The sequence below is a fragment of the Stigmatopora argus genome, chromosome 8 (assembly GCF_051989625.1).
Source record: "Stigmatopora argus isolate UIUO_Sarg chromosome 8, RoL_Sarg_1.0, whole genome shotgun sequence".
NCBI classification, from domain to species: Eukaryota; Metazoa; Chordata; class Actinopteri; order Syngnathiformes; family Syngnathidae; genus Stigmatopora; species Stigmatopora argus.
Genome location: NC_135394.1, coordinates 2,959,279 through 2,975,580, shown reverse-complemented (window position 1 = coordinate 2,975,580; position 16,302 = coordinate 2,959,279). Strand labels below are relative to the sequence as shown.

Below are 16,302 nucleotides of genomic sequence, written 5' to 3'. Positions count from 1 at the left end.
AGGTAATAGACACAAGAACCGATGCTGTGGCATGGATTATGGGAAAATATAGCCAAAATTCTGCTTGAAATTAATCTTACATAACACTCAATGAACTGTATCATCTTTCACTTCCAACAATGACACCGTTTTTCTACAAACAGTAACACATACACTGTCGTCTGTCATACATATACCATATACATAAATGTTCTACATACTATTTGCATGCCACGATACATCAAAATACCATATCTCTACCAGCACCAAAATATAACTCTATTTTTTGTATTTTTCTGAAGTTTTCGCGCAAGAAGGTGATATGAGAAGAACATAGGCAGGAATTACAAGGATGAATGATTATCTGACAAACAATAGGGGACAGGTTTGTACAGCATCATTACACTGCTGTTGAATAATTAGACCTACTGAAGTTAAAAAAGAAAGAAAAGGCGCTGTTACTGTCCTGTGCATGTGCCAAGGAGAGTTTTAGAAGCACATATGGTCATGTTGAGGCACTAAATGAATGGAAAGTGGAATTCCTGACAACTGTCACAAAAAGTTGTTTTCCACATAATTGCTCAGGCTTTCCGAGCGATGTGGTTAACCAGTGGTTATTACTCTTACAGAATCAAAACTTGGCACCCTTCTCACATGTGCCAGAGACTGTTCAATTGAGACTATGATAAGGAATCCCCATTGTGTTTGTTTTAGATCTACCAGATAAGGCCACACAAAACCAAAGCAAAAATCCCAAGGCTCCTGCATATTAAAGTTGTTTCAACATATGTGAGGCCCAAAGTGAACTCCAGGAGAGAATGTTCAACCACCATAAGTATGTTTATTCTAAAGTTTTGAAGCTCTACCTATTACATTCAGGAGAAAAAGTGGTTTGATGTATTAACTGGAGAGAATCTAGAATGTGAAGCTTCAACAAAGGAAGGAAAGTAGGTATGTAGTATTCCTTTTTTATGACTTTCATTCCACACTGAGAATCACTCCAGGTTGAGTTCCATCATATGTAAAATACCAAACTGATTAAGTAATCAACATGCGGGATAATTTATTCAGCGAGGGTTTCTGTTGTTGGCGTCAGATACCTCCACACGTCACTTCTAGTTTTGACAGGCGTTGCATCAAAACAACATCAATTCAACACATGTGGAACAAGCGGAGGCGAAATTTTATGCAGCAACAAAGTGAAATTTCCAGTTGATCAATTTAAATGAAGTCATTACATTAAACTGTTTTTATCTGATAATGGGAGGCACTAGCGTCCAACTCAAGAGTTGATATCTTTTATACTCAAAAGAGCCGGCCCAGCGGATGAGTGGTTAGCACGTCGACCCCACATTTCTGGGGTCCTGGATTTGAATTCAGGTCGGTCCTCCTGTGTGGATTTGCATCTTCTACCCGCGCCTGTGTGGGTTTTCTCTGGGTTCTCTGGTTTCCTCCCACATTCAAAAAATATGCATGGTAGGCTGTTTGGACACTCTAAATTGCCCCTGGGTATGAGTGAGTGTGTGAATGATTGTTTCTCTCCTCATGCCCTGCAACTGGCTGGCCAAACGTTCTGCAACTGGTGAAGTCCCTAAATTTGAGAATCCTGACTTCATTGGATATCAGGAGTCATTACTTATGAGGCCATTTCTATTCAAACAAAATTGTTAGGTAACTGTTCTGTTTGTTGAAAAATTAAATAAGTCAAGCTTCCTAACACCTTTCAAAGCATATGGGCTATGCAGAGTTTGAAGAAACTACTTGATGCCTTGCATTTCTATTGTTGCTCAAATGTTCCAAAGATCGATACTAAAAACAGCCTGGACTGTGGAGTGCGTTCCACTGAAGAAAAACAGCATAATACCACATGGTTACGCCCACGTTTTTAAAAGAATGTGATGGATGGCTCCCAAAGTGGAAAAAAGCAGGAGGGTATGCCCGGCAAACACTAGACTAACCGTCTATTATGAGGGATTTCCCAAAACAGCCTTGTAATATGAGACGAAAAGAAAGGGTCTGAAGTGGAAAACTAAGAAAAGAACTATAAGTTCTAATCTTGAAAGGGGAAAATTATTTTGGGCCAAAAGATTCCCCAAATATTGGCAAATACGGACTTTTCCGGACAGTTGTTTTCCATCTCTGCAGGAAGCAAGCGGTCAGATGCTAAACAGCCGGGACAGATCAAGTCAGACTTGAAAGACATAACCATGTGGGCTATTTATCCGTCTGACTATCCTTTCGTCCTGGTTCATCAATAATGATGGTGGTGCTTCTACCTATAAAGCTCCATTTGCCAAACTTCTCCTGACTGGTCGACAGTCAATAGAACGCTAGTTGTGTGCTTTAAAGTAGGAAAACTACTACATTTATTTTTGGACAGTATATTCTCCAGGTAGTGTTGTTTCCTCCCGTGAGCGGATGATTCGCCTAAAGACGTTTCGCCGACGGACGTTTGACAGACGGATAGGTCGCCGAATGGACGTTCCGCCGAACGTCCATTCGGCGAAACGTTCATTCGGCCGAACGGACGTCTTTAGGCGAATCATCCGAGTACCGTTTCCTCCCACATCCCAAAACCATGCATGGTAGTGTGATTGACCCTCAGTAGGAGTGTGAGCATGAATGGTTGTCTGTCTCCTTGTGTCCTGCGATTGGCTGGCCACTAATTCAGGGTGTCCCCCATCTGGTGCCCATAGTTGGCTTGGAGAGTCTCCAACACACCCCTTGTGCAGACAAATAGCACGTAAAATGAATGAAATAACTCTTGAGTTCCCAGGTGTATCCAAGCTCGTTTGGAGTATATTCCCCAACACAGTCAACGTGGCACTGAGAGAACTTAATTACCGAAACTTGGTGCCATTACCGAAGAACAGTTTAAGGCTTGCCGTGGGTGTTGAAATTTAAAGGTGACGAATAGTGTGCTACAATGAAGCTGCTGTGCGAGGGCTAGCGCTGACATCCGTTAGCTTTATGTTCATCAAAGCCTATGGCTATACTACCATTTATTAAATACTAATATTTATAAGAGGACTTCATCCACTGCAATCTTCAACATCAAGGCAAACTGGGTTTTCTTTCATATTGTAGTGACTTGTTTTTCAAATGTAAGTGCCTTCCTTGATGGTTCCATGTAGAGAACACGAAAGGGACTTGCGATGTCTGGCCATTCTGATATGCCCAGTGAGGCAGACGTAACTAGGAGTATTGATGTTAATATTGCTTAACAAAGCTTATTTTGATCAATGAAATCTTTATGTGTAACATCTTCTTGGGTAACATAAAAAATAAGATGTGGACACCTGAGGCTTATGGTATGGCACATACTGTATTTATTTGGTTTTAAATTTTGCCAAATTTGGGTGAGATCTGTAGTACGGAAATAATATAGTAATTTTGTGATGTTAACAGTGTATTTTCTGGTTGTTACCATTGTTGTTACTCTCTGTCTATAGGTCATCATAATGCAATATGTGTATGTGTGTGTATATATATATATATATATATATATATATATATATATATATATATATATATATATATATATATATATATATATATATATATATATATATCAAACAAAATGAGTTCAATACTACTTCACTCCATAAAGTCAGCTTAGATAGGTCCAGACAGAAACCAATTATCAGAATCAATTCAAACAAGTGCACAGTTCTTAGAATTTGGAGCTAGTGTAAAGTCAACACCATCTATTTTCCCTAACCTTATGATAACTTTGCCAGTAGTTAGTCCATTCCAACTTGTCTTTGAAGCTCCAAATGTAACCCATATGTGTTCTATGATGGCCTGCTCTACTGTGCATTGCTGTGGACTGGGCTCACAAGGCCACAGAACACCCCTAAGCATCCACTCAATAACAATACCACTACTGCAGTGAAATGAGACAGACTGTAATGGAAACAACGTACTTTCCAGACACTTGAGGGAATAGCAAACATCTCTGCTTGATCCATGTAAAAGAGAGAAGAAATAGAGACTACCAACCGTGGGCTCCCACCCACATGGTTTGTCTGGACAACGGAACATCTTGTCTTTCAAAAAATAACTAGGTCGCTTTCAGAAGATATTAGAGATTATAAAAGGAGATCATTTTATCTAAAATGATGATGATTATTGATGCAAGTTTTATTTATTCTACTTAATTATGACAGCAATATACCACAATTCGTTTTTTTCCGCATACCAATCACTGTGGGATCCAACAGCTGACTGACAGCCTGTATGTAAAGACCTTGTAAAGAATGTTGCCATAATTAAACACACTTGTGCAACTGTCAGGCTTTGGAGAATTATACATTTGTAAAACCACTGAGAAAGGGGGCTGATTAGGCTGTCATTTTGCTTACAGTCCCCCTACTACAAAGATGATTACACAATCAGATCAATCACAGATCTTTCCAAACTTTAAAAGATCCTGAATTGGGAAGCTTGCATGGTTTCACTGCTTTTCTGTGTGAAGCCCTAGAATCTAATTTGTCTATATACATTTTAAGTTACCTGGCAATACAACAGGATTTATGTGAATACAATTATGTAATGTCAACAATCCATGACAGGTCTCTGGATATCTCTGGGCATTTATTACAGCTCAAGTGGAGTGTTCTGGTAGTGTTAAAAGGCCTTTTGCCTCTCTTCTTCTTCGGACATAATTGCTGAGATTTTGTGAGGGAAATAACTGTTGTTTGCCCCCTTCAAAAAATCTCTTAATTCATAGATCTGGACCATAACTCACTGAATTTCCACACCCAATGCTTTCATGGATAGCCTCGTTGCATGAACCGCTAAGTCTTCTCAGATGTGTCCAGTCCAGTTGTGATCGATTCAATAACTATAAAGCTGAATGCCCTGGATAGTTGAGAATATTCACAGGCATGGCAAATGATCATTTGAACCCTCCGATGTAGCAGCTGTGGTTGAGATTAATTAGACAAACAAAGTCCTAAATGTATTTTTGCATGAAATTCGTCTAAACAAACTTATAGCTATTGTACTTTTAGTAACATAGCCTGTATTTTTCTGGTAACACGGACACTTCATCTCAGGTGTTTGTTTTTTCCCCCAACAGAGCAATTAGGCTATTGTTAACTTTATGTAAGGATTTAAGACAAAAAAATAATAGTCATAAATCTGTGATACAGCCAACAACTGATCCTAAACTTGGCCTAAACTGTTAAAGTAAAGGCCCCCTTGTTTAAAACCTCCTCATCCATCAATGTTTGGCATATGTGGGACTGCAATGATGTGGTCCCCGCAAGATATTGGTTTGACACTCCTTAACCTGACTTTGAGAAAAATAGCACAGAACCACAAGTCATCTTTCAGTTCAGTTATAAACTGTAGTGCATCACATTACAATCTTGGTCTTTTCAATCAGTATCCGTCCATCTGATAACATACACTGCCCCTCAAAGCTCTTAAACCTCATCATTCCTGGCATTCTCGGGATTCTGGATGTTGTGACCTCACTGGGTGAAGGATGCATTAGGAAAATAGCCCTCGGCAGTGCCTTTGCTTTGACATGGAAAGTTAAGCTTGCAAAGAATGAATGACTATGTGCAAACTTGACTGTGGCTGCACTTGTGAGGGAGAACAACAAGTTTCCTATGCAAGAATGTTTTCACTTGGCTGTGCAGATGGGCCTGAAGTGCAAATTCCAGATGCAAGTGTGAGTGAGTATACGGTTCATGACTGTCTCACCTGAGTGAAATGTTTTTATGTACATGCTCAATGATTCTGCACCTTGTCCAAACAGATTCAAACTTCCGGATGCCCCTGTGCGAGGGTGAACTTAATAACCCTAAAACTGTGAACAGTTTGGCTAAAATACAGTATATAATAAAGGTTAATATTCATGCAAAATAATGATTAAAAAATGTGTTCCATGAAAACCACTTATTTGGCAAAGATCAATGTGCCAGGAAAAGGTGAATGTTGTATAGATGTTAGTAATTTGTTTTTGTCCACATTACAAATCTTCAAAGTTACTGAAATAAGATCCAATCTGATGAAATGATTGCACAAAATTATTATTTTTAGATACTTAGTACACAACTAGGTGCACCAACCAGAAAAATTTAAAAAATACAGTTAATATTGAACAACAATCATAACCATGATGATGAATAGTGGAAAATATTTCTAAAGGATTAATCTTCATTCCAACTGATTAGATTTTTTTTTTACTAGTTTGCGAGCCGTAATAAAAAGCCCCATCTTCCCATGTCTAATTTAGACTAGCACATTGTATCTCGACTTATGCCATATACAGTGGTACCTCATCATACGACCGCTCGTCATACAATATTCTCGTCTTACGACGGAAATTTCGATCGAATAATTTGCCCGTCATGCGATCAAAATTTCGTGATGCTACCAAGCCAGGTGGGCATGGCACTGTCTTTTTTGCATATCTTTCGTGTATAACAATACGTATCTACGAGCACCGAATGAGTTATTCAGACCAGGAAACGCACAACGCGCATGCGCGGGAAAAACAGGGCTTTCTGGGTAATGAAGTATACTCGTGCACACAACGCCGACAGGCAATGGCACTCTTTCTCAGAATAAAACTTTACCCCCAATCAATACGTGGGTAAGGTCAGCTGCTGCATTTCCTGTTATTTTTTATCTAATACGAGGAGTATTATATTACTTCTCGTTTGCTGCTCGTAAGAACATCAGGGGCACTGGCTCGCAACTCCCCGCAATAGCATCCCTGGTAGCAACTCTATCATAGGCGCCGTTCATAGCGGATGCGAACACAGATGCTACAAGCTAAAAGGGAGCCGCTAGCCAGCGCCCCCGAAGCTCCCATGAGCAGCGGAGCGATCGCTGATAAGAGACTGCTGCTCGTTGGCAAGTGGTCGTGCGTTATCCGATTGTCAGGACATTTGTGTGCATCATTTTCGGAATATTTTGAAGGAAATAGTACAACAGCAAACAGCCCATCGATAGCGAACGTGAGGGTGGAGTGTTTGTTCCGTTTACGAGTGGGTTGTGTGGAGAGAAACAAATGCAGCCCAACCCCCCCCCCCCCCCCCCCCCGCCCCTTTTGTGCCCCTCTCCCCTCGGCGAAATCCGCCCAATTTTAGTTAGATTAAACACATTTTATTTCTATTAAACCACTAGTTATGTGTTACTTTGTTAATAGATGGGGAATTAGAAGAAATAAAACATTTTTTCCAATCCAATATCCTGTTTTTGGTGTTTTTTCAGAGGGCTGGAACGAATTAATTTGTTTTCCATTCATTTCAATGGGAAACGTCCGCTCGAGTTACGAGAACCTCGTCATACGATCTCAGTCTCGGAACGGATTACGATCATATGTTGAGGTACCACTGTATAGTGCATGTATTTGACCAAAACCCCACAATAAATCATCTGAGATTGGCTGCAAAGAAGAGGTTTGCATCCAGTGGTGTCAAACCGATTCCGCCGAGGGGCACAGTGGGTCCTGGTATTTGTTCCAACCGATCCAGTGCCGACATTTTAACCAATCAGGTGTCTTCTAAAATAAGTAGCACCTGACTTTAATTAACTGATTACACTTGCAAAAGGTATCTTCTTGTTGAGTTGGAATGAAAACCTGCACCCACTGCGGCCCTTTGTATGACACCCCTGATTAGCTGTAATGCCAAATACTGAATTATTCTCATCTCATCTCATTTTCTGAACCGCTCTATCCTCATTAGGGCCACGGGGGGTGCTGGAGCCTATTCCAGGTGACTTTGGGCCAGAGGCGGGGGGCACCCTGAATTGGTGGCCAGCCAATCACAGGGCACAAGGAGACAAACAACCATTCACACTCACACCTAGGGGCAATTTAGAGTGCCCAATCAGCCTACCATGCATGTCTTTGGAATGTGGGAGGAAACTGGAGTACCTGGAGAAAATCCACGCAGCCCCGGGAAGAACACACAAACTCCACACAGGGGGACCAACCCGGATTTGAACCCAGGACTCCCACTGTGAGGCCCACACGCTAACCACTCAGCCGCCGGGACGCCCTACAGAATAATTATATTATATATTGTACTGTTGCAAATACTTGAAAATTAAAGCTTAATTACAGTCTGTTTTCTATGTCTCCCTCCACCAACACTATTAAATATCAAAATCACATGTTCAAGTTTGCAGCAAAAATAAAGGAATTCACTTCTCACTGTTTCCAATTCTTTGGGTGGTGGCTGCTCAGGCCACACAACCTTTTGTGGGTGGGTACTTCATGTCTAGATTGACACTAACCATGTTTATATTTCACCTTGAATCTGTAAATGTCAGGTAATTAAAAGAACAGAAAAGTAGGTTAAGAATGTTGAGGAGGGGTGATAACTTACCTTGAAAAGCAATTATATGGGTCTTTGCTTTATGGAATGTTCTTCCAAGCAAAGTGATCCATTAGGTTTGGTAATCAAGCACTTACTCCGTTCATGTGTGTGTGTGTGTGTTTGTGTATGAGTGCACATGCTCACAAGTCCATGTGTGTGTTTATTGTGGGAGTTTTGGAGTTGTACGCCTCTCTATAAAGGATATAGTTTTTAGAAGGGCACATTGTGATTTCCTAGGGTCATTTCTGCAAATTGGATATTGAATGAATGAGGGTCCACATGAATAACTACAAAATTGGGAACACCAAACAACACACAGTGACTCATATTTACTAACCAAACATTAACGTACTCTCGTAGAGATGACTACATTTTCAGTTTATGAAATGAGTGAAAAGCATCAATTTTGAATTATCCGGCAGGGGAAAACGGGAAAAAAAAGATTTAGCCTAATAATCAGACACTGAAGAAAACTACAGTGGAAAAAAAATATAAGCACAGATGGCTTCCTTTTACATAATGAAAGGAACCATTTGGTCAGGACCGCAAGATGCGTATGGGGAATTTATCAAAACAAACTGGAGGATGCATATACTTTTCCAGCTGCAAATTTCAATGAGCTATTGGAAAGGACATTTAATCGAAACGACCTGTCATTTTACCGTAACGATTTGATTGCATTGGCCATCTAGGGTTCATGCATTCATGTCAGTAGGCATTCTTAAGGAACATGTTTGGATGTTCTCAAAAATATTTTGCACAGTTGGTGAGCATTTGCTATCATGAAAAGATGGCAAGCTCAGAAATGGATCAGGAAAGCTAAAGTAATATTAAAAGAAAGTTCCTGCGTTACTACTTGACCTAACATCATTCCATTCCACTGGTCTATGCCAGCAATATACACAAACACCAAGAAACTCCTGGTGGTAGGTCTGATCTGAAACATTTTTGGAATTCTTCTAGCCGCCGTTGAAGAGTAGAACTATACAGGCAGATTATATCAATCCTGCATGCACATTTAGACCGAACAATGTTTCCTCTTTAGGGTTGAATAAAAGGAATTTTGGTTTATGGGAGCAAACAAAATACAATTGCACCAAGTGTGTTCTTCCTTCAACAGGCAATAGGATTTTTATTCTAGCGAACTGTCCACCAATATATTCAAATCAGAAATAAGAGGTGAATAGTAATGTCACCCCCTGAAACTAATGTTACTTATGTTGTAATATTTTAGTGCACACTTTAAACTTTCTTTGGAGTAGGAGAAAATGATTCATAATTGATTGCAGTTGGAAATAGAAATTGAGAAGACATTAAGCAAAGCATCGATTAAGGTTACAAAACACAATAAGTACCACCAGAAGAATAAATGTCTAAAATGCTTATTGGTAAACAAGATGAATTGCCTTGGAAAAGTTTTGAAGAGGGCCAAGTAAGAAAAATGAAGAATTTCTCCAACTTAATAGACTGAACATTCCCAGCAACATTTACATTAAAACTGTGGAAATCAAGACCATTTGTTGTTTTGCGCTGTCACCCCAGAGGAAAAAGATCTGACTTCAGAGATCATTGCGAAAGCTTTCCAAATCCTTAACAATTTGTTATGATTTCTGGCCCAGTCTTTTTAGGAGTTTTCCCAAAGTTGTCGGTGGCTCCCTTGTTATCACCCTCTGATGTCATGGACCCAATCTCAGAGAGTTGAACACATGGTAGGAGAGATTCTCTAAAGGAAGGCCTAAAGAAAATATACACTGACAAACTATGGTAAGGATGACAAGACATTTAGCTTTAGTTTTTCTGCTAATTACAATTAAATGGTTTGTATAAACACCCAGCTGTTCCATTTTGAAACACAGAGGTGGGTCGTAATGCGTTACAATTACTCCATTATAATTACTTTAGTAATCTTGTTGATAAAAATGTATTTCTATCAGTAGCTTTCCTACGCCATACTTTTTACTTTTACTTGAGTAGATTTGTGAAACGGAAATGTTGCTATTACTCCGCTACTTTGGTCATGACCACACACTTGTAATCGGAAGTCCTACGATCACGCTAGACTGTTCAATCATGTGGCATCTTTTAAATCTTAAAAAAAATAAAACATTTCTCAAAGAGCACTGTCGTTAACATTACTTGGAAGCATGACATTCAATACCAAATACCACATGTTGTATTGTATCACATTATTTTAAATGATAAACTAATCAAGCCCCGTCAATAAAGACAAGGGTGGCTACGGTAAGACGAAAATGATGATGATAATATTGTAATCACAGGCAAACTTTCTCAATTCGTCTGAATCACCAGGCCTACATTTTGGCCATATAGTATTTGATGTTTATCTGTAATTACATATGAATGAATAAAAGTCAGTATAGATGAGTATTGTATTTTGTATCTTTAAGTATTTTTGTGAAACATACTATAGACGAATGTCTTCAACGGACACTCATAAGTTCAGATCCCACTCATGTGAACCTGGAAATATATTTTTAGCGTGCGTGAAAGAGAGAAAATAATGAGATATTTGGCGTGAACTATACACAGAGCAAGACGCTAAGCAGGTGGACTGTCATACTTTATAGTATACGGCCGAGTGGTCCCTCCAACATCCTAAAACATGCATGGTTGAGGACTCTAAATTGCACCTCGGTATGAGTGTGAGCATAAATGCTTGTCTGTCTCCTTTTGCTCTGCAATTGGCTGGCCACCGATTCATGATGTCCCCCGTCTGGTGCCCATAGTTAGCTGGGATAGGCTCCAACACCCCTCGCAACGCTTGTGAGGATAACTGGTTCGAAAAATAAATGAATATTATGTGTGGGTAGATAGACAAAGAGAGTCACATCGTGGGTGTCTCAAAAACGTGAATATATACTGTCTGCATATAAATGTTTTGTATTATGTAATACTCCCATTCAGGAAAGTTGTGTATAGGTAGTGCAGCTTGACTGTTGGAAGATTGTTTACTTACCCTGGCCAATTTGGAAGCTGTCCACTTTGAGTGCTGAGCACCTTGTTTTATTTTTTATTTTTCTCTTTCAATTACTGACACTGGCTTGAGGAGTACTGTTCAGGAATGAGGCTTAGGCTAGAAAACCACTAAGATAAACCAAAATTGCAGCTTGCTCTGGGTTGGCTACGGTCAAATAGAGTTGCATAACCATGGATGCTGCCAAGCAAAGAATGTAATCTTTTTCTTTCCTTTTTTGTCAGGAATGTTGAATTAATAACTGTTCCATTTTATTCCTGAAGAAGATAATTATTGTCTCTAAGTGACCAGGCTTTGCCAGTTAATAAAGCATAGTTTTATATTTTAAAAAATCAATAATTAAAAGTAATAATATATTTTTATGATCACACATCTTTCTGAATTATTGGGTTGTGTTCCATGACTTGATGCTTTCAGACAAAATAGTAGTTGGTTCCAGTTTATTTGAATTCTTTTTAGAACATTGTCACAATACTGTCAAAATCATGACATGTACCTCAACGAAAAAGCAAGCAAGATTATTTTTATTGGAACTTCACAACTAGCAAGTCTTCACCCAACCCACTTTGAAGTACTGGTGTTTGACCATTTGGTAACACTTTATTTGAATGCCTCTTATGATAATGTCATGGGTCTGTCATCAATTTGAATGAATGGTTATGACCGTGACCGGACGTTTCGTCGAAAGACGTTTGGTCCCCGGACGTTTGGTTGACCGGACGTTTCGTCGACCGGACATTTGGTAGAACGGACGTTTGGTAGAACAGACGTTTGGTAGAACGGACGTTTGGTCGCCGGGTTCGCTCGCTGTCAAATTATGACAGAGAGTTTACTGTTGATATTTTGATATTAGATATTTAGATATTAAACTCACTCTCTCTCATGATTATAATTTTGAGAGCTGGTTTCAACAGTAAAACCCGGCGACCAAACGTCCGTTCTACCAAACGTCCGTTCTACCAAACGTCCGTTCTACCAAACGTCCGTTCTACCAAACGTCCATTCTACCAAACGTCCGTTCTACTAAACGTCCGGTCGACCAAACGTCCGGGGACCAAACGTCTGGTCGACCAAACGTCCGGGGTCCAAACGTCCGGGGACCAAACGTCTTTCGACGAAACGTCCGAGTACCGGTTATGACAGATGTCATTAAGAGATATTTGGTAAAATGTGACTTTTGATGTAAAATTTACATTGTTACAATTGTCTTTATGTTTAGGGTTAGTATTAGTCTTACTTAATGACAGCTGTCATAAGCCTTCATTCATGTTCATGACAGTCTTACGACAATGTCATAAGAAGCATTCAAATAAAATGTTACCGAATAGTCAAACACAAGAATGTTGAAGTGGGTTGTGCTTGCTAGTTGACACATGATCGCTGGAATACCAATAAAAATCTCTTGGTTAGTGCACTTCCTGCAGCGACAGCAAGGTTATTTTTGCACAAGCTGGCCCGGTGGGGATATCCCATCTTATTACCACCATAGCAATGCATGGTGGGAATTGTTGCAAATGTTTCTTAACTATAAAAAAAAACTATTTTCAAATGCTGCAAGTTTTCAAAGGTCTGCTTGAGTCCATTGCCTGGTTCTTCCTTTTTAACGGAAAATGTCCTTTGAAAAATAAGGGAGATTTAACAAGGTGACTAAATTTACTCAATGAACGTACTGTATCTTTTTCAACAAGGACCACTACCCCCACCTCAAATTCAAATCATAGGATTAGCAAATAGTCATTTTCTCACAGGGGTTGACAAATGGAATAGTCCTTACAATCCCTATTCTATATTACCAACATTCTCTTTGCTAGGTGTTACAACTCTGCATCTTTGTATCATGAATGACGCTGTAGCTTTTTAAAAATCTTGTTAATGCAGTAATGACTTTTGCTTTACGTTGCATGCCCCCACCCTTAAAAAGAAAGAAGAAGAAAAGCAGAGGCGAGAGCCTTAATTTAATCCCCATTTCTTACAACAACAGGTGTCCTTGACATATCTTCTTGACGCTAAACTGAAAAAAAGTGCTTAGATCACAATGAGTCATAATTCAAATTGGCACCAGGTTGTTACAGGGTAGACTAGTGCTGAGGGCTCAGTAATATATTTAAAGAGACCTTGACACCATGCCGCCAGAACAAGAAAGTTCTAGTGACCTAACATGTGACTTTTGTTGTCACCTTCCAACTGTTGGTTGGCTCAGTTGTCATAAACGCATGACACAACTGATTAATGATGAATTATTTTACCTCATGCTCTGTGTCACAATGCTATGTTCATAATGAGGGTGAATTATTGAGTTTGAAATGTGTTATTTGCCTTCAGTGTGCCTGATTTACATATGTATAGTAACATCATTTCTCAAAAGTGTCACCAAAAATCATCATAATCAGCCATGAGAGAATGAATAGAGATGCAAAAATAGACCCAAGGATTGATCTATCCAAAGGGTTATGCAGAATAAGTATTTTTCCAACTGGTGTCAAACAAAACAAACTGAAGGGGGACATTTTTTCTTCATAAACCGTAAATATGATCATATAAAAGCAGACATGTGGTCAGGGGATCGGAATGTGAGTTGGAGCACACTGGGAATGTCTCACAGGCTCCCAGTGTGTGCATGTGTGTCTTAGCTTAGACATAGGGCAGGTGTGCTTTAAACGATGGAAGAATTCCTGTTACTTTGCTGCCAATCTATTCTTACAGCTTCATTCTCAGTAGGACGACCAACTGCTGGGACACAGATAACATTGAAGCACCATGAATCATGACATACCCCGAGAACCAACACATACAGAAGCAATGGTGTGATCCTGGAGGACAATCTTATTTTTCTAAACATGTTTCTGTCATTATCATTCCTGAAGTGGCTCATGTTTGAAGTCAGATGGCCATACAACAGCTCAGTACTCACCCGCGTGTGAGTGTGATGGCTATGAAAAGATGATGAGGAAAGCAGGTGCTTTGACTGAAATGACATGGATGACCACAAGCATGAAAAGAGTAGGGGGAGCAACAAAAAAGGAGGATTTTTCTAAGCTTAGCTCTCTGACTAGACCACCACTCTTTTTGATTAGTTTCCATGACCACTTCCTCCCAGTTGTCTGATCAGTCAGTTCATCCATCTGCGGACTTGTTTATGTCTAGTCTAGACTTCAAGAGACAAAAGCACGAGTGTTCAACTGCTTTCATAGAGACAGCATACATGTGGCTAAACTTGGCAGAACAATAGGACTTGATACAAGGATCTTGATCAGACAATCTAAAATTGGTTTGACACTGAAAGTGATTTTCAAAAAGAAACAAGAACGCCTCACCTGTAATTCTCAACAGGATAAGTAACAGAAAATCCATGGCCTAATAGAAATTCATTTAACAAAAGCTCATTTATTTTCAGCACTGTTTATTTTGGCTCGCGGGGTGCTGAAGCCTATCCCAGGTGACTGGGCGAAAGGCAGACTACACCCAAAAGTCGTCGCCTAGGGCACACACAGAGACAGACAACCATTTGCACTGATGACAATAAAGGTTGTCGGCATGGGGAGAAGAAAAACAAAGTTAAACCAGCTTCATTTAAATGTGATGACTCAGTTCTGACTCCTCGTAATGCATAATAGACTATGTCAGGATGGGAATATTCACATTTGTGCCCTTTAAAAATAATCGGGGTGATGTCATCTTCTTAGTAGAGCAAGTGGACAGTTGCAGGCTGGAGAGACAATTGTTTAAAGGTGCTGGATGGTAACCAGAGAAGAGGTGTGTATGACTAAGCATCACGTGGTTAATGTGGGGCATAGCAAAACTCATAGGGAAAATACTGATGAGATGTGTTGTTTCTTGAGGATTTCATGACATTTACAAAATCATGCTGGGAGAAGTAATGTGAATTAGACAAAAAAAATCTTCTTAGTGTCTGATTATGTAAGACTACAGGTGTTTAAAGTGGCGGCCCAGGGGCCAAATCTGACCCGACGCATCATTTTGTGCGGCCCGAGAAAGTAAATCATGAGTGCCGACTTTCTGTTTTAGGATCAAATTAAAATGAAGAGTATAGATTATATATTAAATTTCCTGATTTTCCCCCTTTTAAATCAATAATTCTAATTTTTTAATCAGTATTTTCTGTTTTTAGTTCAAAAATCATTTTGTAAAATCTAAAAATATACAAAAGAAGCTAAAATAAACATTGTTTTAGATCTATAAAAAACTGAATATTCAAGGCTTTTAATCCAGTTCTTTTAATCCATTTATTAAAAAAAATCTAAATATTATATCTAAAATGGTCCGGCCCACATAAAATCGAGTTGACGTTAATGCGGCCCGCAAACCAACCCGAGTCTGACACCCTTGTGTAAGACAGAGAAAAGGAAGGTAATATACAACATTTTTTGGACTAAGGATGAAAAGCGGCAATTTCAATTACCACATTTATTTTCATGCATTATAAGACTTAAATGGCCCGGTGTGTGAGTGGTTAGCGCGTAAGCCTCATAGTTCTGAGATGGGGGGTTCGATAGCAGGTTTGGACCTTCGTGTATGGAGTTTGCATGTTCTCTGTGGACACCCTTGATTTATAGATTTGAATGTTGATTAAGTAATAATTCAGCAAAAAGATGGTCCTAGTTAAAGACCTAAAGTCAGCATGCAAATGCATCCTGCTCTCATCATACCTCATATCTGGAAGTAATTAATACAATACAAAAATAGTTTGCAAACTAATGCTTGGTTTAAAAAAATGAAAGACATTATGAAAGAATGGATTTTAATCCTGAGTCATTCATTCATTTATTTTCCATACGATTTATCACGGGGGTGCTGGAGACTATCCCAGCCAACTAGGGGCACTAGGAAAGGGCCACCCTGAATTGGTGGCCAGGCAATTGGCAGGCACAAAGAAATGGACAACAAATTCACCCACGCATGCTCAGGAAGAACATGTAAAATCCATACAGGAAGGTTTCCGACCTGGGATCGAACCCTCGATCT

The 16,302-nt window shown here is 39.5% G+C and overlaps 1 protein-coding gene across 2 annotated transcripts in view; it reads right to left on the bottom strand.

Moving 5' to 3' along the window:
- The window catches only part of ddah1 (dimethylarginine dimethylaminohydrolase 1), an 82,265-nt gene that overhangs the window by 55,488 nt on the left and 10,475 nt on the right, over window positions 1-16,302 (bottom strand). The window contains exon 1 of one of the 2 annotated variants that reach the window (XM_077607936.1): window positions 11,302-11,322. The exons of the other annotated variant lie outside the window; for it this stretch is intronic. The gene's annotated coding sequence lies outside the window, so the exon portion shown is untranslated. Of the gene's footprint in view, window positions 1-11,301; window positions 11,323-16,302 lie in introns of those variants that run through there. 2 annotated transcript variants of the gene reach the window in all.